Source organism: Triticum dicoccoides, chromosome 7A (genome assembly GCF_002162155.2).
Source record: "Triticum dicoccoides isolate Atlit2015 ecotype Zavitan chromosome 7A, WEW_v2.0, whole genome shotgun sequence".
Classification (NCBI taxonomy): domain Eukaryota; kingdom Viridiplantae; phylum Streptophyta; class Magnoliopsida; order Poales; family Poaceae; genus Triticum; species Triticum dicoccoides.
The window spans coordinates 548,970,484-548,979,998 of record NC_041392.1 but is presented as its reverse complement, the minus strand read 5'-3'; positions in this window follow the sequence as shown (position 1 = coordinate 548,979,998).

The following is a 9,515-nucleotide window of genomic DNA, read 5'->3' as shown; positions in this document are numbered from 1 at the left end:
CGGCGGGGCAGGCGCGGGCGGCGCGGCTACCGCGGGCTCGCGCGGGCCCGCGACGGGCCTGGCGGGTATTGTTGGCGGGTGGCGGCGGAGGCGATAGGTGGCGAGGCCCGATTGGCCACGGGCGGCGGCGGCCCCTATCCGGCGAGGCCGAACGTGTCCGGTGGCGGCGAGAGAAGCTAGACTAGGGTTTGGACCTGAAAAATTCGGAGGGGTCACATATATATAGGTAGGAGGAGGTAGGAGTGTCCAAATGAGGTGTAGTTTTCGACCACGCGATCGTGATCCGACAGCGGAGGACATGGAAGAGGTTTGGATGGGTTATTGGGCCGTTTTGGAGGTGTTGGGTTGCAACACACACGAGGCCTTTACGGTTCCCCGGTTAACCGTTGGGGTATCAAACGAACTCCAAATGGCACGAAATGTGACAGGCGGTCTACCGGTAGTGTACCAAAGCCGCTTGGCAAATCTCGATGCATTCCAAGAACGTTTAACACCCTCTCACGAAAAGAGGCAAGAGGGGTGCGTCGGTGCACGTAGGAGTGTCGGATTGCAAAACGGACAACGGGGAAAATGCTCGGATGCATGAGACGAGCACGTATGCAAATGAGATGCACATGATGACATGATATGAAATGCATGACATGAACAAAATGCAAAACGAAGACAAAACCCAACCACAAAGGGAATCTCATAACTTAAAGCCGAAAATGGCAGAGTCGGAGTTAACAAATATGGCAAGTTACATCCACGGCGTTACAACACTCCACCACTACGAAAGGATCTCGTCCCGAGATCTAGGACTGAAAGAACTCCGGATATTCGGAACGAAGGTGGTCGTCGTGTTCCCAGGTGGCTTCTCGGTCGGAATGGTGTGACCACTTCACTTTTAGGAATTTGATAGACTTGTTGCGAGTCTTGCGCTCGGTTTCTTCAAGAATAGCCACAGGATGCTCATGATAAGTCATGTCTTCTTGGAGATCAATCTCTTCAAAGTTGATGGTGCGGTCAGGAGTCTTGAAGCACTTGCGAAGCTGTGACACGTGAAACACGTCGTGAACATTTGCGAAGTTGGACGGAAGCTCAAGTTGATAGGCGAGCGCCCTCTTTTGCCAATGATCTTGAAAGGACCCACGTATTTAGGGGCTAACTTCCCTTTGATACCGAAGCGACGAGTACCTTTCATTGGAGAGACGTGGAGGTAGACATGGTCTCCGATCTCGAAAGCCAAGTCATGGTACTTGCTATCATAGTAACTCTTCTGGCGTGATTGCGCAGCTTTGAGATTTTTACGGATGACTTTTGACATTTCTTCAGCTTCTATGATTAAGTCAATGCCAATAAGTTGGCGTTCACCAGTCTCTGACCAATTAAGAGGACTACGGCACTTTCTGCCATAGAGAATCTCGAATGGGGCCTTCCCCGAGCTTGCTTGGAAGCTATTGTTGTAGAAGAACTCGGCATATGGAAGACAATCTTCCCACTTCATACCGAAGGAAATGACGTAAGCCCTGGGCATATCTTCAAGGATTTGATTGACTCGCTCGACTTGTCCACTAGTTTGAGGACGGAAGGTTGTGCTGAAGCGAATGTTGGTGCCCATGGCCTTCTGAAAGGGGTCCCAGAACTTAGAAGTAAAGATGCTTCCACGATCTGAAGATATCAACTGCGGAATACCATGCAAGAAGACAATCCTGGAGGTGTATTGCTCTGCCAACTGAGCTGCTGTGATAGATTCTTTGATAGGAAGAAAATGAGCCACTTTTGTCAGCTTGTCGATGACAACAAAGATACCATCATTTCCATCTTTGGACTTGGGAAATCCAGTCACGAAGTCCATCTCAATATGGTCAAACTTCCATTCTGGAATGGCAAGAGGTTGGAGGAGACGAGCTGGTCATTGGTGTTCTGCTTTCACTCTTCTGCAGACATCACATTCATTCACGAATTGAGCAATTTCTCGCTTCATTCGAGTCCACCAATACGACTGCTTGAGGTCATGGTACATCTTTGTACTTTCAGGATGAATCGATAGGAGGGAATTGTGAGCCTAGTTCATAATGAGTTTCCTTAGATTGCCTTTAGGAACCACAATTCGATCCTCGAAGAAAAGAGTGTCTTTGTCATCAAGGCGATAGCACTTGTACTTGGGTTGGCTCTTGGCAATCCCATTTTTCACCTTCTTCACCATTGCATCAAGAAGTTGTGCCTAACAAATTTGATCTTCCAACGTAGGAGAGACTTGTAGGTTGGCAAGAAAGCCTTAAGAAACCACTTGGAGATTCAGTTTGCGGAAAGCTTCACAAAGGTCTGGTTGGAAGGGCTTGAGAATTAAGCTATTGCAGTAAGCCTTCCCGCTGAAAGCATCTGCAATGACATTGGCCTTGCTTGGAGTATATTCGATACTTGGATTGTACTCTTGAATCATTTCGACCCAACGAGTCTGTCTGAGGTTGAGCTTGGGTTGAGTGAAGATGTACTTGAGGCTCTTATGATCAGTGAAGATGTCCACTTTCATTCCCAACAAGAGATGTCTCCATGTTAATAGAGTATGGACAACTGCCGCCAGCTCGAGGTCATGAGTGGGGTAGTTCTTTTCGTTGGGCTTCAACTCGCGAGAGGTATAAGCCACAACTTTCTTCTTTTGCATTAACACAGCACCGAGACCTTGCAGGGAGGCATCACAGAAAACTTCGAATGGTTTGGATTCATCACGAGGAGTCAAAACAGGAGCTGTGACTAACTTCTCTTTCAGGGTGTTGAAAGCAACGTCACATTCAGGCGTCCAGACATACTTGACATGCTTCTAGAGGAGGTTGGAAAGAGGCTTTGCAATCTTAGAGAAATTCTCAATGAATCTTCGACAATAGCTTGCAAGCCCAAGAAAGCTGCGGAGCTGCTTCACATTCTAAGGCGGTTCCCAATTCACAATTGCAGACATCTTCTCAGGATTAACAATAATGCCCTTGGCGGAGATGATATGGCCAAGATAGAGAACCTCATCTAGCCAAAACTCACACTTTGAAAACTTCGCATAGAATTGATGCTCTCTGAGTTTGTCGAGTACCAATCTCAAATGCTTGGCATGATCCTCCTTGTTCTTGGAAAATACCAAAATATCATCGAGATACACCAAGACGAAATCATTTGTGTAAGGGTTGAAGATGAAGTTCATCATGCGAGAGAACGTTGGAGGATCATTGACAAGGCCGAAAGACATGGCAGTGTATTCATAAGAACCATAGCTTGTTCTGAATGTTGTCTTGGGGATATCTTGTTCACGAATGCGAATCTGATGATAACCCATACGGAGGTCAAGCTTGGAGAATACTTGGGCACCTTTAAGTTGCTTGAATAGCTCATTGATGTTGGGAAGTGGGTACTTGTCCTTTATTGTTTTCTTGTTCAATGGGCGGTAGTCGACACAAAGTCGGTTCGTGCCATCCTTCTTCTGGACAAAAATAACACCACAACCCCATGGAGATGAACTCGGTCTGATCAGACCCAGACGATCTTGTTCATCGAGCTGTTTCTTCAATTCCTTCAACTCTTTTGGTCCAAGCTTGTAAGGACGATTGCAAACAGGTTCTGTGCCAGGTTCAAGATCGATGACGAATTCAACTAGCCGATGAGGAGGCATTCCCGGAAGCTCTTCTGGAAAGACGTCTTGATATTCACAAATGACTAGAATCTGAGAGATGGCATTCAACTCGCCCTTCTCATTGAGAGAAAACAGCCAAATGGTTTCGTCACGAGTGGCATAGATGATCACATCCTCAGACGAGTGTGTCAATTGAATCTGCCTGGCAGCACAATCAAGCTGAGCCTTGTGCTTAGAAAGCCAGTCCATACTGAGAATTAGATCAATATCCGAGTCCCCAAGAACAATAGGAGAAGGCAGAAACTTATAGTCACCCATCTTGATAACGGAATCCGGAACGAATACTCGAGAAGTCATTTGTCGGGCTAGAGAAACAATAGACAAAGGTCTCGACAATACTTGAGTAACCAAATCATGCATAGCCACAAAAGGTCTTGAAATAAAAGAATGCGATGCACCAGTATCAAGAAGGACTTTTGCAGGAATATCATTAACAGGAAGGTTACCCATGATCACTTCTGAAGAGTCCTCTTCCTGAACTGCATTCATCATGTTGACCTTTGCAAACTTGAAATTATGCTTGACCACTGCATTGCTGGCAAATCTCACAGGAGGAGGAGGCAGAAGGCACCTTTGGTTGAAGCATTTGTTTGCATAGTGCCCTTTCTGTTGACACTTGTTGCAAGTAACCTATGAGAGCGGTCGGTGATAAAGAGCACTTGACCTTGGAGCATGAGACTGCGCTTTGTTCTGATAGCCTAGGTTGGGTGGGTGGGAAGATCCATTGCCACCTTTACTCTTCTTCTGATAAGGTTGACGGAACGGAGGAGGAGGAGGCAACCAGAACTTCTGTTGCTTAGCTGCCACTTGAGTTGAAGAAGAAGATGGAGCTGCATCCCTGACTCTCTTCTTAGAAGCATCACACTTGAGCTGAGCAGCTTCTTGCTTTAGTGCCATGTTGTAGAATTCATCATACTTGGTCATCTCAAAAAGCACGAGAGCTAATTGCAGATCTTCTCCGAGGCCACCTATGAATTGATAAATCATGCTCTTCTCATCAGGGACGTCTTGTTTAGCGAAACGAGCGATCCTCTGAAACAGGATGTTGTATTGGTAAACAGACATGCTGCCTTGCTTGAGATTGCGGAACTCCTCGCGCTTACTCTCAGCAACACTTTGTGGAATGTGGTGAGCTTTGAAGTCTCGGCGGAAATCATCCCAGGTAATCACACGACCTCCTCTGGAATCTTTGTATTGTTGATACCACTCAGCAGCTTGGTCTTTGAGTTGGAACGAAGCAAACTTGACAAAGTCCTCAGGCCTGACATTGCTACACTCAAAATGTTTGCAGATATCCACGAGCCAGTCATCGGCGTCTGTGGCCTCGGCACAGTTACTGAAGGGCTTCGGCTGGTTTGCGAGGAACTGGTTGAGGGTAGCAAGCTGAGGCTGATTGTTGCCTTGGCCTTGATTTCCTTGGTTGCCTTGTCCTTGGTTACGCTCTTGCAAGAGTTGCAAAAGTATCTGAGTGTTGGCGTTGGTGGCTGCCTTGACAGCTTGCCATGCCTCCGGAGGTGGAGGTGGTGGCGGAGGTTTCGGATTCTGACGCGTTGGATGAGCCATCCTGAAGAGGTTGACATCTGTTAGCATCTTGAAAGACATATATTCAAACTGAATCAATGGATCGAAATTGCAACATATAGCCTTAACATTTGAACAAGAATGAATGAATGAACTCCAAAGTAAATCATCACACTTCCATAAGTTGAGAAGCCACTTAGATAAAGGTAGATGAATAAAGCAACAAGGTACGGATATGTACAAATAATTGGTAAGGATTACCGAATCACAAACCAAATATCTGCGGGAAGAAATACTAGAGCTACATGAATTCCCACCTATAAAACTCCCAAAACTTTCTGGTTATGCAATCAGGTGTTGGGGATACAGGGAAAGCATAATATCTCACCCAAAACTAGCAAATCCTACATCCAGTTGTATCCATCCTTCAACACATAACCAAGAAACCTTCGGAAATCATTTACCTCAACCTTCGAAAAGCATCCGTTATACGAGTTATGGCAATACTCCCGAACTCCCGCCCCAGTATTGGGTGGCGTCGAGATTATCTCACCAACAGCTCCATAAAGGAGATTTTCGATGTCGGCGAACTCAGGTATTCCAGAACTGCAATGATAAAATTGTGACGACAACACCTCGGAGCTCAACTCCCCGGGACACTGCCACAACCCCTAAATGTCAGGAGGCACCAAGAACAATGTTCTCATCACAAAACCATCGGAACGATTCCAAGATACCCACGTGATCTTAATTTTTTTTTGTGAAATTTGAGGAGAGAAGAGTCAAAACTCTACGTCAGGAGGCATCACCAGAGCAACGAAGGGACTGAGGAGTAAAAAGAATCCTACTCTCTGATATATATAATCCTAAGACTCAAAACATTTACTTCTAGACTCAACAACGTTAGCGGTTCGATCAAGCAGGGGGCTCCTAAGTCGGGGAAGGCTCTGATTACCAACTTGGAACACCCACGATGCGGCTATATCTCCCACGAGTCGGAGCACGACTTAGAGGCATAACCGCATGGTAGGCATGTCGCAAGAGGGGTAATCTTTACACATCCCATGTACTGAATAAGAAAGGGATAAAGAGTTGGCTTACAATTGCCACTTCACACAATACATAAATATATCATACATCATCCAGAATACAATCAAGGTCCGACTACAGAACCAAAATAAAGAAAGACAACCCCAAATTCTAGATCCCCGATCGCCCCAACTGGGCTCCTCTACTGATCATCCGGAAAAGAAACGTAGTAACGACCCGAATCCTCGTCGAACTCCCACTTGAGTTCGGTAGCGTCCCCTGCACTGGCATCATCAGCACCTGCATCTATTTTGGAAGTATATGTGAGTCAGGGGACTCAGCAATCTCACACCCTCGTGATCCAGACTATTTAAGCTTAAAGGTAGGAAAAGGGGTAGTGAGGTGGAGCTGCAGCAAGCACTAGCATATATGGTGGCTAACTTACGCAAAAGAGAGCGGGAAGAGAAGCAAAGCACGGTCGAGAAGCTAATAATGATCAAGAAGTGATCCTGAAGCTACTTACGTTCAAGCATAACACGGGACCGTGTTCTCTTCCCGGACTCCACCGAAAAGAGACCATCACGGCTACACAGGCGGTCGATTCATTTTAATTAAGTTAAGTGTCAAGTTTTCTACAACCGGATATTAACAAATTCCCATCTGCCCACAACTGCAGGCATGGCTTTCGAAAGTTCAAAACCCTGCAGGGGTGTCCCAACTTAGCCCATCACAAGCTCTCACGGTCAACGAAGGATATTCCTTCTCCCAGGAAGACCCGATCAGACTCGGAATCCCGGTTACAAGACATTTCGACAATGGTAAAACAAGACCAACAAAGCCACCAGAATATGCCGACAAATCCCGATAGGAGCTGCACATATCTCGTTCTCAAGGCACACCGGATAAGCAATCTGTACAACTAAAACCAACCCTCAAGTTTCCCCGAGGTGGCGCTGCAAGGGGCTCTAGTTTGGACCAACACTCAGAGGAGCACTAGCCCGGGGGTTTAAAATAAAGATGACCCTTGAGTCCGCGGAACCCAAGGGAAAAGGCTTAGGTGGCAAATGGTAAAACCAAGGTTGGGCCTTGCTGGAGGAGTTTTATTCAAGGCGAACTGTCAAGGGGTTCCCATAACACCCAACCGTGTAAGGAACGCAAATCAAGGAACATAACACCGGTGTGACGGAAACTAGGGCGGCAAGAGTGGAACAAAACACCAGGCATAAGGCCAAGCCTTCCACCCTTTACCAAGTATATAGATGCATTAAAGTAAAAAGATATAATAATGATATCCCAACAATAACCAAGTTCCAACAAGGAACAAACTTCATCTTCACCTGCAACTAGCAATGCTATAAGAGGGGCTGAGCAAAGCGGTAACATAGCCAAACAACGGTTTGCTAGGAAAGGTGGGTTAGAGGCTTGCCATGGCAATATGGGAGGCATGATATAGCAAGTGGTAGGTATCGCGGCATAGTAATAGAGCGAATAACTAGCAAACAAAGATAGAAGTGATTTTGAGGGTATGGTCATCTTGCCTGCAAAGTTCTCAGAGTTGACGAAAGCTTGATCCTCGTAAGCATACTCAACAGGTTCCTCGATCACGTACTCGTCTCCCGGCTCTACACAAAGCAAGAACACAAGCAAAGGATCAATAATCAATCACGGTGCAATGCGCAAGCAACATGATGCAAAACATGGCATGATATGCGAGATGTGATATGCAATGCATATGCGTGCTCCGGAAGGAAATAGATGAACAAAGCATCAACTTGGCAAACCAAGTGCGCCGCTGGAAAGATGAGTTGATTTCGGTCGAAATCGATATAAAGATCACCGGAATCGGATGCACGGTTTGCAAATGGCAAGCAAAACAAGAATGGCACAATTCTGCGATTAACAGCACGATGCCATCTAGAATGCTATAAGAAACTAAGATACTACACTCCAACATAATAACAAAGCACATGGCAGTGATCTGCTCAAGATGCTTGACAAAAGATGAACACTGAGCTACGGCTAAATCACACAAGAGCAGGTTCAAACAAGCATGGCAAAAGTGCAAAAGATATCAGCTTCACAGACTTAGTGAAAAATACTAACATGCTAGGAATTAACATAAGGAAGCCAGGTTTAGAGCAAGCTAACAACATGCTACAGGAACAGATCATAGCAAACAAAGGCATGGCATGAAACTACTAAAAGCATAGATCAAAAGTCCCTTACTGATCAAGAGCCAAAAAGGTAGAGAAGATATTATGGCACCCATGTTAACATAGCAAGTTTCGTTAACAGATTCAGACTTAGCAGAAAACAAAGCATGGCACAAATAGAATTATGAAGACCTCTTTGCGAGCTCGATTCACTCACCACAAGGCACTGCATGACAAGATAAGCATACTTCCGGCAAGAAGATATGATCATAAGGCTAACCATGGCAAGAACAAGTTTATAGCATGCTTGGATCAACAACAACAACCATGGCAAAATTGATTAACATGTAAACAATCTGACAGGAACATTTTATAGCAAAAGTAGAGCAAGATTAAGTCATGCTAGGGCACTCCATAAATGCACATAGGGGAATGGATGGATATATCACAACCATATGTCAAAATCATCCTTACTGAAGATACTCAAAACAAGCATGGATCACTCTGTAGCATCATGGATACATGGCATAAAAATAACAGCAGGAAAATGACTTAGTGAAATCCTAAGTCCCTGAAATCAGCAATAACACGAAGGCTACTTTGCACGCTTGTGCTAGTCACCAAAAAGATCAAAAAAAATACATGGCAAGCACCCTTGTGAAGATGGCATGGCATAGACCAAAACACATGTAGAGCTCATGTTCATATGCAGCACACAAACAAATATGACAAAAATGACAAATCGTCATAAACTGCTAAGTAGCAGGAGCAAACATTTTATAGCACTCTTGCATCAGTGATTTGGGCATCCAGATGAACTCAAACAAGTATGTCACAATGAAACAAAATGAAGAGCACATCAAGATGAACATTTTGATATATCGTGCATGCAAAACGGATCTACGGATGAGGAGTTATGGCATGTTGGACAGGGCTCCAGAGAGTAAATATTTTGGGACTTAGTGAAAAGAACGGGGTCAACCTCCGGTCCAGATCTAGGGTTGACTTGCACGAGGATCGAGGTTCGCCGGGATCTTCGCCGGATCCTCGCCGGAGAACGTCGGGGTGGCCGGAGAGGAGGTGGACCCGGGGCGGAGGAGACCGGATCCACGTCGGCGACGAGGAGCTCGGGGCAGCGCGGCGGAGGCGGCGTC